Genomic DNA, 15,028 nt, shown 5'->3' on the forward strand with positions numbered 1-15,028 from the left:
CTCCATCCTCTTGAACTCCTCCATCGCCAGTCAGAGCTTGTCTGGGGGAAGCCTTCGAGCACGGACATGGAGGGGTGGTCCCCGGGTCGGGATGTGGTGCTGTACGCTGTGTCTGGGCATGGCTGGCATGAACTGCAGTGCCAGAACCGATGGGAAATCCGCCAGGACTCTGGTGAAGTCAATGTCAGACAGCGTGATGGAGTCTAGGTGTGGGGCCAACAACTGGGCTTCACCCAGGGAGAATGTTTGAAAGATCTCGGCATGGACCAGCCTCTTCCTTGGCAGGTCGACCAGTAGGCTGTGAGCTCGCAAAAAATCCGCTCCTAGGAGTCTTTGGGCTACGGCGGCCAGTGTGAAGTCCTACGTGAACCGGCTGGAGCCGAGCTGTAGCCCCACCATACGGATGCAGTAGGTCCTTACTGTGCTGCCGTTCGCGGCCCTCAGGGTGGGACCCGGTTCTCTGTTGTGAGTGTCGTAACTCGTCAGAGGTAAGACACTGATCTCGGCTCCGGTGTCGACCAAAAAGCAGCATCCCGACTGCTTGTCCCAGACATACAGGCTATCCCGTAGCCATCAGCGGTGGCTGGCCCTGGCGTTTCCTGGGAACTTGCAGGACGGGCTACAGTGGTGCGCTTCTGCGCCCCACCGTGGGTGGTAGAAGCACCATTGTTCGTTGGTCTCCTCACCCCTGCCTCTGGAGTTAGCGGGCTCTGCAGCGGGGCCTGGTCTGGTTTGCTGCTGGGAGCGTGGCCTGGTGATCTGTGCGACGGATGCCCCACTCTCCTTCATGGCTTTCCACAGCACGTCCGCCCGGGTCGCCACCTTCCAGAGGTCGCTGAAATCCACATCGGACAGCAGCAGGCGTATGTCCTCGGGCAGCTGCTCCAGGAATGCCTGCTCAAACATGAGGCAGGGCTTGTGACCTCCGGCCAGGGACAGCATCTCGTTCATCAAAGCCAATGGTGGCCTGTCTCCCAAATCATCCAGGTGCAGTAAGCGGGCAGCTCGCTCGCGCCGTGAGAGTCCGAAAGTCCTTATGAGCAAGGCTTTGAATTCTGTGTATTTGCCATCCTCCGGGGGCGACTGTATGAACTCCTCAACCTGGGCGGCTGTCTCCTGGTCGAGGGAGCTCACCACGTAGTAGTAACGTGTGCATCCAAGGTTATCTGCCGAACGTGGAATTGGGCTTCTGCTTGCTGGAACCATAGGTGAGATCGCAGCGTCCTGAAGCTTGGCAGTTTTAACAAAACTGCATGAACAGATGCGGCATCGTTCATCTCCGGTCCAAGTATCGTTTGGGCCGTCGGGGTCACCAGTTGTAACGGTGTGCTACATGCAGCACTGCTATAACGACACGGAGTCAGTGAGCTGCAGTTGCAAAGAGGTTTATTCGCCGCCTCGCTTTAAAGCCTTCCTGTTCCCGCCCTCCCCGGGTGGGAATGCTGTAGGGGGCGCGTATTAACAGTCCTGTCCCGCGCGCAGGCTTTTCCCCTTGCTGGTGAAGCAGGCTTGGCGCCCTCTTTGTGACCGGCCTCAATGCCGGCACGCACCGCTTTGTGAGCCGGTTCGAGTGCACTGGGAAGTGGGTCGCCACAAACTTAACTACTCAACCATACACTGTAATAACAACAACACAAAAACAGAGTGGGGAATGAGTTCATCAGAACAGTGGAGACAATCAGTGTCTCTGGCCCAATAATGTTCCTGTTTTGTTTGTAGCAAATGAACGTCCAAACATAGCAAATTTCATTCAGGGAACATCTAGGATCCAATGGTCTTAATAGTTAGAATACACATGGAAAATTATTTTGAACAGTGAACTAGAGAAGGACTAACTACGTTGTGCATATCGGGCCCAGGTAAATTGGAATCAAAGCTTGAAAGGATAAACAGCAATTGAACAACGGGAGATCGTTGGGGCAGACAGGTTTCAAAGTTCAAGGTAAAATTATTATCATAGTACATATATGTCACCGTATACTACCTTGAGTTTCATTTTCTTGCAGGCATTCACTAGAACAGATAAATACAATAGAATTAATTTTAAAAACTACACACAAAAGGTGTCAATGAGATTGAAAAAGCAATGTAATGGAGTTTTAACATTGTAAACCAGCAAGTTGTTTGTTATGTCTCCCCACTCGCTGGGAAAATGGAGACACCTCCTTCTCCCTATTAGGGAGAGAGAGAGAGCCTGTGGTATGTCGAATACCAGGTGAAATGCAAAGTCTCTGGGGTAACTGCAAGTCTGTGTCTTTGCTATTGCTTTGCTCACACTTCAGTGCTCAGTGGTGGGCACCGATGCTTTTTAATGCCGGTGGGGGGAAGGGGGAATTGTTACCTGCTGCCGCTTATGCATGGGAAGGAGAGGCTGGGGGGATACTTTGGGTTTCTAACATTTAATTATTGTTCATTCTTTGGGAAATTTCTCTGTTTTCATGGATGGCTATGAAAAAAAAGCATTTCGGGATGTATATTGCATACATTTCTCTGACATTAAATTGTACCTTTGAACCTCTGAAAGAGTGCAGAGAAAATTTACAAGGATGTTGCCAAGACTTGCGGACCAGAGTTATAGGTAAAGCTTGAGTAGATTAGGAATTATTTCCCTGGAGCATAGAAGAATGAGCAGAGATTTAATAATTATGAGAGGTATAGATGGGGTAAATGCAAGCAGGCTCTTTCCACTGAGGTTGGGTGACTAGAACTTGATGTCGTGGGTTAAGGGTGAAAGGTGAAATGTTTAAGGTGAACACAAGCAGGAACTTCTTCATTCAGAGAGTGGTGAGAGTGTGGTAAGAGCTGTTAGCGGAAGTAGTGGATGCATATTTGACTTCAACACTTAGGAGAAATTTGGATGGGTATAAGGATGGGAGGTGTATGGAGGGCTATGGTCCAGGTGCAGGTCGATGGAACTATGCAGATCAATGGTTCAGCACAGACTAGATGGTCCGAAGAGCCTATTTTTGTGCAGTAGTGTTTTATGACTCTATGACACTATGACAAAGACTGAAAAACCACCACAAAGAAGACAAACTGTGCAGATTTTTTGTGTGTGTGTGCCATACTCTGCCAGAGCCTCTGCCACATTTTTCAGGTGGTTGTCCTGGAGAAAAGATTCTGTGAGTGGTCTCCCACATCCTTCTCACAGCACAGTGGGTTTTTTTTTATGAGGCCGAGTTGCGAGCTCAACACTCAATCCGGCACAGATGGAAAGCGTGTCTGGGAGCGGCCCGACTGGATTCGAACTGGGGAACCTTCACTCAGGAGTCCGGTGCTGATGTCACCGTGCCACCAGATGTAAAATTATTAAATTAATACGTAAATAAAAGGTACTGAGATATGAAAGTCCTTGAAAGTATGTTCATAGGTTGAGGAATCAGTTCAGAGTTGAGGTGAGTGAAGTTATCCAGAGCAGATGTTGAAGAATATCTATTCCTGAAACTAGTGGTGTGGGACTAAGGCTCATGCACCTCCCTCCCTATGCTAGCAGTGAGAAGAGAGGAGTGCCTAGATGATGGGATTTCTTGTTGATGCTGCTTTCTTGTGACAATGCTCCTTGTGAATGTGCTCAATGGTGAAGAGGAGTTTATTTGTGATGGACTGGGCTGCATCCATTACTTTTTGGAGGCTTTTCTATCCTTGAGCGTTGGTGTTTCCACACCAGACCATGATGAAACCAGTCAGGATACTCCTCACTGTGCATCTATTGAAGTCTGTCAAAGTTTATGGTGACTTACAAAATCTGTACAAACTTGTAAAAATGTAGAGGCGTTGATATGCCTTCTTTGTGATGGTAGTTAAGTATTGATCCCAGAATAGATACTCTGGTATGGTAATGCTATGGAATTTAAAGTTATCCTCCACCGTTTCCCTATTGAGGTCTGTGTCATGGACCTTTGGCTTCATTCTCCTGTAGTCAATAATCAGCTCTTTGGGGTTGCTGCCATTGAGTGAGAGGTTGTTGTTGTGGCACCATTTAACCAGATTTTCAATCTCCCTCCTATATACTGATTCATCACCACCTTTGATTCAGCAACAGTGGTGTCATCAGCAAACCTAAATATAGTGTTGGAACTGTACATAGCCACACAGTTATAAGTGTAAGTAGAGCAGAAGGATAAGCACACAGCCTTGTGGTCCATCGGTGATGATGGTGATTGTGGAGGAGGAGATGTTGTTGCCGTTTTGAACTGACTAGAGTCTGCAAATGAGAAAGTCAAGGGTTCGGTTGCACAAGGAGTTATGAAGGCCTAGGTCTTGGAGCTCAGTGTTCATTTTGAGGGGATGATAGCATTGAATGCTGAGCTGCAGTCAATGAAGAGAACACGAAAATACAACTGCAGATGCTGTGGATCAAAGAATACATACACAACGCTGGAAGAACTCAACAGGTCAGGCAGCATCCATGAGAAAAGAGTAGCCAACGTTTCGGGCCGAGACCCTTCATCAGGAATGGGGGGGGGGGGGGGGGAAGAGAAGGCCGAAGCCCAGTAATAGAGATAGGGGAGGGGATAGGGCCTAGAGGTGCCAGGTGAAAAACCAATCAGAAGAAAGATAAAGGGGGGAGGGGGAGGGGATTAGCATGAAAGAACTGTAGAGATAAAGAAGCAGAAAGTTGAAAGGGGAGAAAGGCAGAATGGGACCTGGGATAGGGGAAGGGGGGGGGGGGGAAGGGAATTACCAGAAATTGGAGAATTCAATGTTCATACCACCAGGCTGGAGGCCACCCAGACGGTAGATGAGGTGTTGCTCCTCCAACCTGAGTTTGGCCTCATCATGGCAGTAGAGGAGGCCATGTATGGACATATCTAGATGAGAATGAGAGGCAGAGTTGAAGTGGGTGGCAACTGGGAGATCCTGTCTGTTGTGACGGACGGAGCGTAAGTGCTCAACGAAGCGGTCCCCCGATCTGCGTCGGGTCTCGCCGATGTAGAGGAGGCTGCACCGGGAGCACCGCATGCAATAGACAACTCCAGCAGACTCGCAGGTGAAGTGTTGCCTCACCTGGAAGGACTGTCTGGGGCCCGGAATGGTAGTAAGGGGGGAGGTTTGGGGACAGGTGTAGCATTTGCGCTTGCAAGGATAAGTGCCAGGTGGGAGTTCTGTTGGGAGGGACGTGTGGACCAGACAGTCACGGAGGGAACGATCCCTGCGAAAAGCTGAGAGGGGTCGGGAGGGAAAGATGTGCTTGGTGGTGGGGTCCTGTTGAAGGTGGCGGAAGCTGCAGAGGATAATATGTTGGATCTGGAGGCTGGTGCAGTGGTAGGTGAGGACAAGGGGAGCCCTGTCCCTGTTGTGGTGACGGAAGGATGGGTTAAGGGCTGATGTTCGAGAAGTGGAGGAGATGCAGGTGAGGGCATCTTTGATGATGCCAGAAGGGAAACCATGATCCTGAAAGAAAGAGGACATTTGAGAAGTCCTGGAATGGAAAGCCTCATCCTGGGAGCAGATGCGGCGGAGACGGAGGAACTGGGAATAGGGAATGGCATTTTTGCATTTGGCAGGGTGGGAAGAGGTATAGTCAAGATAGTTATGGGAGTCAGTGGGTTTGTAGAAGATGTCAGTGGATAGTCTGGCTCCAGCGATGGAGACCAAGAGATCAAGAAAGGGGAGAGAAGTGTCCGAGATGGACCAAGTGAATTTAAGGGCTGGGTGAAAGTTAGACGCAAAGTTGATGAAATTGACGAGCTCAGCATTGGTGCAGGAAGCAGCACCAATGTAGTCGTCGACGTAGCGGAGGAAAAGTTGGTCAGTGATGCCAGTATAGATTTGGAGCATCGACTGTTCCACATAACCCAGAAAGAGGCAGGCATAGCTGGGGCCCAAGTGAGTGCCCATGGCTATGCCCTTGATCTGGAGAAAGTGGGAAGAACCAAAGGAGAAGTTATTGAGAGTTAGATCAAGCTCCACCAGCCGGAGGAGTGTGGTGGTGCTGGGGAATTGGTGTTGTCTGTTATCCAAAAAGTAGCGGAGGGCTTTGAGGCCTTCTTGATGGGGGATGGAGGTGTAGAAAGATTGGACATCCTTATCAATGAAGAGCATTTGGTTGTATGCTCCTTCATTGACCAGATGTTGCAAGCTGAGTGAAGAGCCAATGAAATGTCATCTGCTATTGACAAGGTAGGCAAATTGAAATGGATCCAAATCACTCTTCAGGCAGGAATTGATATGCTTCATGATCAACCACTCAAAGCACTTCAGCACAGTGGATGAGAGCGATGGAGGATGAGAGTTGACCTGATAGAGGTGTAGAGGATGATGAGGAGCATTGATCGTGTGGATAGCCAGAGGCTTTTTCACAGGGCTGAAATGGCTAACACGTGGGGGTATAGTTTTAAGGTGCTTGGAAATAGGTACCAAGGGGATATCAAGGATAAATTTTTCACATGGAGTGGTGGGTGCGTGGAATGCACTGCCTGCAGCAGTGGTGGAAGTGGATACAATAGGGTCATTTAAGAGCCTCTTAGATTGGTATATGGAGCTTAGAAAAATAGAGGGCTCTGCGGCAGGGAAATTCTAGGCAGTTTCTAAAGTAGGTTACATGGTCAGCACAACATTGTGGGCTGAAGGGCTTTTAATGTGCTGTAGATTTCTATGTTCTATGATACTTCTTGAGGCAGGTTACCACATTCATCTTGGGCACTGGTATGACTGAAGACTGCTTGAAATTGCATTCCCATGAAAACTTAGGGGAATTAAATTAAAGCCAGAACTCCAGGAATGCCGGTAAAATGACAGTAATTAGAGCAAAAAAGAACATCAGTTTTCACCAAAGAAAAAGATACTTCTGGACACTCAGAGAAAGATGATATGAATGGAATAAATAAGAAGAGATACAAGAAAGGCCAGCTACATTGAAATGGGATACATGTCTTTGCTCTCACAGAATGGAGAGTGATTTTCCGAAGGAAGCAAGTGAGGAAAGTACGGACATTCCAAACATCTACAGAATCTGGAGTGGTGCCCAAGAAATTCTTCAAAAGGGATAGGTTTTAATTCCAATTAAAATAATAATTAGAGAATATATTGAGAACTGAATAAAGAGAACCAGCAAATGCAAATCATAATCTACTTGACCTTTGACCTGTGTGAAAGGAACTTTTGAGCCCAAAATGGATTAACCACCCATCACTGTTCACATTGTAACACCACAGGTGAGATGTCACAGTCTCACTGAAGACCGACTGATGAACAAACCATCTTAACTATTTTGGTTGATTTTGATTAAAGTTAATGATGGTAGTATAGTTAATATGAGAGATATGGACTTCCAAAATACACCTGGTGTTCACTTTATTAGATACATCTGTACATATGCTTATTAATGCAAATATCTAATCAGCTAATCATATGACAGCAACTCAATGCATAAAAGCATGCAGGCATGGTCAAGAAGTTCAGTTGTTGTTCAGACCAAACTTCAGAATGGGGAAGAAATGTGATCCAAGTGATTTTGATGATGGAGTAATTGTGAGGGGGGGGGGGGTGCAAATAGCATGGTTTGAGTACCTCTGGAACTGCTGATCTCCTCGGATTTTAAAACACGAAGTCTCTAGAGTTGAGAGAGATTGATATAAGTAACAAAAAGCATCCACTGAGTGGCAGTTCTGTGGCCTTGTTAATGAGAGAGGTTAGAGAAGAATGGCCAGACTGGTTCAAGCCGACAGGAAGGCAACAGTAATTCAAGTAACCATGTGTTACAACAGTGGTGTGCGGAAAAGCATTTCTCAACATACAACACATTGAGTTTTGAAATGGATAGGCTACGGCAGCAGAAGACCACAAACATATGCACAGTGCCTACTTTATTAGGTACAGGAGAACAAAAAATATGGAGGCATAGTGATTTGTGAGAAGCATAACAATGGACTTCAAGGAAACATTGGTAGATCAGTGGCGGATGAAATTTAATTCTGAGCATTATTAAATTTTAGAATTAATGAGAAAAAGTCAGTGTAAACCACAGTATTCTGTTCTTATAAGGGAACTAGCAGCAAGTGAATTATCTAGGTATATGTCCACACAATTCATTGACAGGGGTAGCCTCCAAACTGATGTCATGAAAGTTGATTTCTCAAACTCCCAGTAATGTACCCTCCCCACTTCTCCATTCCCACTTTCCTCTCTCACCTCATCTCTTTACATGCCCTTCACTTCCCTCTAGTGTTCCTCCCCCTCTTCTTTCTTCCATGGTCTTCTGTTCTCTCCTATCAGATTCCCCCTTCTCCAGCCCTGTATCTCTTTCACCAATCAACTTCCCAGCTCTTTACTTCACCCCTCCTCCTCCTGGTTTGACCAATCACCTTGTGTTTCTGCCTCCCCTCCCCCCACCTTCTAACTCTGACTCATCAACTTTTTTTTCTCCAGTCCTGATGAAGGGTCTCGACCCAAAACATCGACTATACCTTTTTCCATAGATCTGAGTTTCTCCAGCATCTTGTAAGGGTATTTGGCAATTTGATAGAAAAATTGAATAAAATACAAAGATGAAGAAAACTAAGCAAAACTGTTTCCATTGACAAACAAATCAAAACCTGAGGACACAGATTGAAAAGACCGACCAAAGAAGCAATATAAAAAAATAAAGAAAAGGATTTGTACACATTGAATGGTATGGATGTGAGGGGAAGTAGTAAAGAGAGTAGCTATTAAAGAGAAGCTGGATGAGTGTCTGAAAAGAAAGAATTTGCAGTTTTGTCCTGATAAAGAGTTTCGGCCCAAAATGTTGACTCTTGGTTCCTTTCCATAGATGCAGCCTGACATACTGAATTCCTCCAGCATTTTGTATTTTGTATGAACATGAGGGAATGTGACTAGCTGGATTGCTCTTGCATGGAAATGGTATGGATTTGATGAATCCAATGGCCTCATTGCATACCTATTTGTGATTTTGTAACAATCCTGATAACTCACTCAGGGCAGGGGCCCAGTGTATGGCATTCCCACTTTTCAGGCTTCAGTGCAAATTATCAAACAATCTGCTGGAGGTACTCAGCAGACCGAGCAGCATCTGTGGGAGAAAAGGATATTTTTGTAATTCCTTTCTTCCCACAGATGCTGCTTAACCAACTGAGTACTTCCAGCAGATTGTTTGTTGCTCCTGATTTTAGTATCGCGGTCGCGATTCAGTCCAAATTAATTTTATGTGTACTGAGTTGGTGGAAGCACATGCAAGGCAATGATAATCAACTCTTCTCCTTGTTCAAGTGATAGGGTAAGATGAGGATTAATGGCAATTCTTCAGTGAAATGAACTTTGTTTTCATTTTCCTCAGATTGTTATAATATGCTTCAATTCAGATTTTCTGCATTATGTATTCAGCAACATCATATCGTCTATCTAGAGGAGTTACAGAGGCATGAAGCTTGGGGACTGGGGTGCCTGATCTGTTTGTTCATTTGTTCCAACTTGATGTATCGTGTGCAATATCTTCTAGGTACATGAGCAGTTTTCAAAATGTTTATGTCACAGATCTGAGGGCGGTTTGCACATCATGTGAAACATGACAGTGAGTTAGAAGCCCTTGATATATCTCTTCCAATTTCCATCGCTCTTGAAATCACAGCTCAAATTTAAAATGAGCCCATGTTTTCTGTAGTTAAGACTGAGCAACAAAGGGTTAAAAACGTTGGGACATTCCTTAGTAGATGTTATCCTATATGTTCAGAGGCCACATGGAGTGCAAAAAGAGGATTATATTAACCCAGGAGAATGAGACGATCAGAGAGGAACTTTAATACACAAATGGAATTTTAATCTTTACCTTGTCTATAATTTTTCCTCATCATCTCTTTTGCTATCATAGCAGAAGAATGATGTTATTCATTAAACTTGTTAACTGCTTCACAATATTTCACCCTATGAGCAAAAAGTTCATGGGGAGCAGTCACCATTAATTCCTGTGTTGACAGGGAATAAAGCTCATGTAGATTTAATTACTGCTCCAAAAGGGGGGAGGATGGGGAGAGGAAAGGTTTTTTTTCTGTTTGTAGCATTCTTGCATGTGGAGTGGTCAAACCACTAATAACAATGGTTTGCACATATTAAATTATCCTAATTTAGCAAATATTCCAAGGAAGGAATGTTTGGATTACTTGTTGCTCCCCCGATGGTCTAAGCCGTAGAGGCCATTTGTTTGGTGATGGGGTTAAAGTAACAAGCTTACTACCCAAAAAGAAAGCAAAAAGCAACACACACAAAATGCTGGAGGAACTCAGCAGGTCGGGCAGCATCTATGGAAATGAGTAAACAGTTGATGTTTCAGGCTGAGACCCTTCTTCAGGACTGGAAAAGAAGGGGGGGTTTGGAGAAACACCAGGGAAGGGGGAAGATGCCAGAATAAAAAGATGGGGGGAAGGGAAGGAGGCTAGCAGGAAAGTGAAGCCAGGAGTGTAGGAAAGGTAAAGAGCTGGAGAGGAAGGAGTGTGATAGAGAGGAAAGTAGACCATAGGAGAAAGGGAAGGTGGAGAGGACCCAAGAGGAGATGATAGGCAGCTGAGAAGAGGCAAAATGCCAGAGTGAGGAATAGACAGAAAAGGGAGGGGAAGGGGGAGTGAAAATGCTCTTACCAGAAGTAAAAATCACTATTCATGCCATCAAGTTAGAGGCTAGACAATGGAATATAAGGTGTTGCCCCACCACCCTGAGATTGGCCGCATCGTGGCACAAGAGAAGGCCTTGGGCAACATGTCGGAATGGGAATAGGAACCGCAATTAAAATGTTTGACCTCTGGGAATTTTTGCCTTTGGCCGATGGAGCGGTGGTGTTCAATGAAGTGGTGCCCCAATTAACGATGGGTCTCACGTAGAGGAGGCTGCATCAAGAACACTGGGCACAATAGACAACCCCAGCAGATTCAAGAAGGAGCTGGATAGATATCTGGTGGATAGGGGAATCAAGGGATATGGGGACAAGGCAGGGACTGGGTATTGATAGTGAATGATCAGCCATGATCTCAGAATGGCGGTGCAGACTCGAGGGGCCGAATGGTCTACTTCTGCACCTATTGTCTATTGTCTATTGTCTATTTGCAGGTGAAGTGTTGCCTCACCTGGAATGACTGTTTGGGGACCTGAATGAAAATGAGGGAGGAGGTAAATGGGTAAGTGTAACACTTTGCCCACTTACAGGGAGGGAGGTTAGTAAGGAGGGGCTAACGGACAAGGGAATCACTGAGGGAGCGAGCCTTGCAGAAAGTGCAGAGAGGGGGAAGGTCACAATAAGGTACTTGGAAGTAGGTACAAGGGGGATGTCAGAGGTAGGTTTATCACGCAGAGAGTGGTGGGTGCATAGAATGCACTGCCTTCAACGGCAGTAGAGGTGAATGTAATAGGGTCTTTTAAGAGATTCAGATAGGTACATGGAGCTTAGGAAAATAGAGGGCTATGGGTTAGAGTAATTCTAGGCAGTTTCTAGAGTAGGTTACATGGTCAGCACAACACTGTGGGCTGAAGGGCCTGTAATGTGCTGTAGATTTCAATGTTCTACGTTCTATGTAACAATATGTTGGATAGTAGGATCCCTTTGGAGATGACTGAAGTTGCGGAGAATGACGTGTTGGATGCAAAGGCTCCTGGGGTGGTAGGTTAGGACAAGAGGAACTCTATCACTGTTCTGTGTCTCTTTCTCCCAAAGCGGGATGATGGGGAAAGTGCAGATATTTAGGAAATGCAGGAGATGTGGGTCAGGGCAGCAACAATGGTGGATCAAAAGGAAAGTAACTAGCCTTTTTTAACACAACAAATTGTGATGATCAGCAATGTAGGTGTTTGTCTGAAAAGGTGGCTGAAGCAGGTTCAATGGTAATGTTTGAAAAGGGATTGAATATTTTATTGACAAAAATAACATCTGTAGGACTATTTTGGAGAAAGAGTCATGGGAATTTTAATAATTTAGGGATCTAAACATAATGAATTCAATCGGCTTCTCAATAGAAAAATATAGTGTCCCATCAGCACTAGGCAACTAGCCTAGATTATACCTCCAGGTCTTGGGAGCGGGATTGGATTGCACAACCTTGCAACAGTAGAAAAGAGAGGATCACTTGAGCACCACCTGACTATGGCATGATAGGGGCTTTGCATTGGATCTATTTGTACAGCAATGCTCATAGAACAGGCCTTTAGAAAGGCACAATAAACTGTTCAATCCCACTCTCTCAAATATAGAATCAGTTCTAATGCATTAAACACTTTGTCAGCACCAGACTAAAATGTTTAGGAAATCTTGTAGCAAAGGAATGCACTCAGCAATTGTTGTCAGCGACCCAGGCCTATTCTTTGAAACAATTCAAAATGTTCCCAATGTACTCTCCCTTCAGCAAATCCCTATCCCCAGGGCATTAAACAATGTTTACAGGCAGCAAACTGGGATTTAGAATGTATTGGCTTTAATAGGGATTGCATCTTATTTTTAGTGTGTTTGATGATGCCTGGCAATTGAACTGTTATTGGAAAAAGATTAGTGTCATTGTGGAACAGCTTTCCTCAGACACTTGCCTCAACCCTGCTGTAACAGTTAAACTGGACAGGTTCCTATTCCCCTTGTAACCCTTTCCATTGGCTAGAATGAAATCCAGCTGTCATTAGCCATGATCCAGTTGTAGTAACTTAAGCTCTGACCTGAAAGATGGGAAGTTCAGTTTCTCAAACTTGAGCATGATGTGGAGGTTCAATGCTCCAGGGAAGTATTGAGATACAGAGGTATCCATCAGATAAGATGTTAAATCAAAACTGCATATGCTTGCTTAAATGAATATAGAAGATGCTAGTCAGAGGCAGTTGCAGCTGGAATGAGAGATATTAGTTAGGCACGTAAGCAATATTGGGTGGAAATCAGGCTGAGGAAAGGTCCATGGTTTGAGGACATTGGAAGGAATGGCAGTTTGGGGGATGGGATGTTGTGTAGGATCAAATACAAATGAAACAAATTGTAGGAGGATATATCTGGAAGATGATGGACTTCTCAGCCGCTTGGGAGTGTATACTAGATACAGTCTTCAACTAGTACTAGTGTAAGCCTGCTTTAATACTTGTGGGCCTTGTATGTGCAGGGATTTCAGAGAGCACTTCTGGTGCTGTTCTGTATCACTGTGCACTTTCTCTGTCCATAGTATATCTTACGTACAGCTGACCCAGACCCGAGAATCTGGAAGCACACTCCCAACGTGTGAAGTATATTATAGTGTTTAATAGTTGAGTTTGCAGTTCATACAGAAATTGCTTGGATTGTAGAGTTCATGCGTTTTTGAAGGGAATGATTAGAAATTGCAAGTATTCCTCTCAGGCTGCACAAGGGGCAAAATTCTGCTTTGAAGCAGCTAAATTGACATTTGTACGACACCTCCCAATGATGCTGCCAAAGCTGACAGACTTTAGGCATGGGGAGCAAAGGGAGAACAAACTCTGCCAGTCCAATCTCTCCCCATAACTAAATTGATGAAGGTAGAGCAGTGGATGAGGTGTACGTGGATTTTAGCAAGGCACTTGATAAGGTTCCCTCATAGAAGAATCATCCAGAAAATCATGAGACATTGGATCCAGGGAAACTTGGCAATGGAGATTCAGAATTGGCTAGCTCACAGAAGGCAGACGGTGATGGTAATAGAGTGTATTCTGTTTGGAGGTCAGTGACTAGTGGTGTTCCACAGGGATCTGTTCTGGGTCCCCTGCTCTTTGTGAATTTTACAAATAAGTTAGATGATGAAGCGAAAGGGTGGATTAGTAAGTCTGCAGATGACATGAATGTTGGTGATGTTGTGGGTGGCATATAAGATTGTCGTAGGTTATAACAGGATGTAGACAAGATGCAGAGCTGGGCTGTTAAGTGGTAGATGGAAATCAATCAGGAAAAATGTAAAGTGATACACTTTGCATGGACAAACTTAATGGAAGAATTTCTAGCATTGTTGAGAAACAGAAGGATAGAAACATAGAAGACCTACAATACAGGCCCTTCAGCCCACAAAGCTATACTGAACATGTCCTTACCTTAAAAATAACCTAGGGTTACCCATTGCCCTCTATATTTCTGAGCTCCATGTACCTATCCAGGAGTCTCTTAAAAGACCCTATCATATCCACTTCCACCACCACCATCCGCAGCCCATTCCACTCACTCACCACTCTCTGTGTAAAAAACCTACCCCTCACATCTCCTCTGTACCTTCTTTCAAGCACCTTAAAATCGTGCCCTCTCACGTTAGCCATTTCAGCCCTGGGAAAAAGCCTCTGACTATCCACATGATCAATGCCTCTCATCATCTTACACACATCTATCAGGTCACCGCTCATCCTCCGTCACTCCAAGGGAAAAAGGCCGAGTTCACTAAACCATAAATAGGATGTGAAATTTGGGGTCCACAAGTTGCAGCACAAATTGATAGGTTAGTCAAGCAGGTGTATGATGTGTTGTCTTTCATTAGTTGGGGATTGAGTTCAAGAGTCATGAGGTAATGTAGCAGCTGTGTAAAACAATGGTTGGACCACACCTGGAGTATTGTGTTCATTTCTGGTTGCCTCAGAATAGGAAGCTTTAGAGAGGGTGAGAGAAAATTTAAGAAGATGTTGCTTAGATTAGAGAGAAAATCTTATATGGAAAGTTGAGTGAGCTAGGAGTTTTCATTTTGGAACAAAAGAGGATGAAAGGTGAATTGATAGATTGTATCAGATGATAAGCAATAGAGTTAGAGTACCTTTTTCTCAGGTTGGCAATGGTTAGTACTAGAGGACATGAGTGGAGAAATGTTTAGGAGAGATGTCAGAGCTCAGATTTTTACAGAAAGAGAGGTAAGTGCCTAGAATGCATTGCCAGGAGTGATCGTTGAGGCAGATACATTAGGGGCATTTAAGATACTCTAATTATATAGGTACATGGATGAAAGAAAAATGGAGGACTATGGGCTGAGTAGGAGGAAAGGGTTAGATTAAGCATGGAGTAGTTCTATATAGATCAGCGTAACATTGTGGGTCAAAGGGCCCATATTATGCTGTACTGTTCCATGTTGTTTGTTAAAAGGAGGCTGAG

The 15,028-nt window shown here is 44.9% G+C and overlaps 1 long non-coding RNA gene across 1 annotated transcript in view; it reads left to right on the forward strand.

The window, feature by feature from the left end:
• The window catches only part of LOC132378230 (uncharacterized), a 32,675-nt gene that overhangs the window by 5,598 nt on the left and 12,049 nt on the right, over positions 1–15,028 (forward strand). Inside the window, exon 2 of the long non-coding RNA XR_009506939.1 lies at positions 11,038–11,105. This is a non-coding gene — a long non-coding RNA (uncharacterized LOC132378230). The remainder of the gene's footprint in view (positions 1–11,037; positions 11,106–15,028) is intronic.

The sequence above is a fragment of the Hypanus sabinus genome, chromosome 1 (genome assembly GCF_030144855.1).
Source record: "Hypanus sabinus isolate sHypSab1 chromosome 1, sHypSab1.hap1, whole genome shotgun sequence".
Lineage (NCBI taxonomy): Eukaryota > Metazoa > Chordata > Chondrichthyes > Myliobatiformes > Dasyatidae > Hypanus > Hypanus sabinus.